Raw genomic sequence first — 793 nt, forward strand, 5'->3', positions numbered from 1 at the left:
GTAATTCACCTCTTCCATTGAAGGGTTCTCAGGATCATAAGCTTCTTCTTCAGATAAAGCATCCTTAGTACTGCTTGGTGCATTTTGCATTCCAGACAGACTTTGAGAGATCAAATTGACTTGTTGGGTCAATATTTTATTCTGAGCCAGTATGGCATTCCGAGTATCAATCTCAAGAACTCCTTTCTTCTGATTTGTCCCATTGTTCACAGGATTCCTTTCAGAAGTGTACATGAATTGGTTATTTGCAACCATTTCAATGAGCTCTTGAGCTTCTGTAGGCGTCTTCTTCAGATGAAGAGATCCTCCAGCAGAGCTATCCAAAGACATCTTGGACAGTTCAGACAGACCATCATAGAAAATACCTATGATGCTCCATTCAGAAAGCATGTCAGAAGGACATTTTCTGATCAATTGTTTGTATCTTTCCCAAGCTTCATAGAGGGATTCTCCTTCCTTCTGTCTGAAGGTTTGGACTTCCACTCTAAGCTTACTCAATTTTTGAGGTGGAAAGAACTTTGCCAAGAAGGCATTGACTAGCTTTTCCCAAGAGTTCAGGCTGTCTTTAGGTTGTAAGTCCAACCATATTCTAGCTCTGTCTCTTACAGCAAAAAGGAATAGCATAAGTCTGTAGACCTCAGGGTCAACCCCATTAGTCTTGACAGTGTCACAAATTTGCAAGAACACAGCTAAAAACTGATGAGGATCTTCCAATGGAAGTCCATGGAACTTGCAATTCTGTTGCATTAGAGAAACTAATTGAGGCTTAAGCTCAAAGTTGTTTGCTCCAATG

The 793-nt window shown here is 40.5% G+C and overlaps 1 non-coding gene across 1 annotated transcript; it reads left to right on the top strand.

Annotated features, from left to right (window-relative positions):
* Positions 1–384: 384 nt before the first annotated feature.
* On the top strand, positions 385–492 carry LOC130958671 (small nucleolar RNA R71). The gene has a single exon (XR_009077781.1). It is a non-coding gene; the product is annotated as a small nucleolar RNA R71 (small nucleolar RNA).
* Positions 493–793: the final 301 nt, after the last annotated feature.

This window comes from Arachis stenosperma, chromosome 10 (assembly GCF_014773155.1).
Source record: "Arachis stenosperma cultivar V10309 chromosome 10, arast.V10309.gnm1.PFL2, whole genome shotgun sequence".
Classification (NCBI taxonomy): domain Eukaryota; kingdom Viridiplantae; phylum Streptophyta; class Magnoliopsida; order Fabales; family Fabaceae; genus Arachis; species Arachis stenosperma.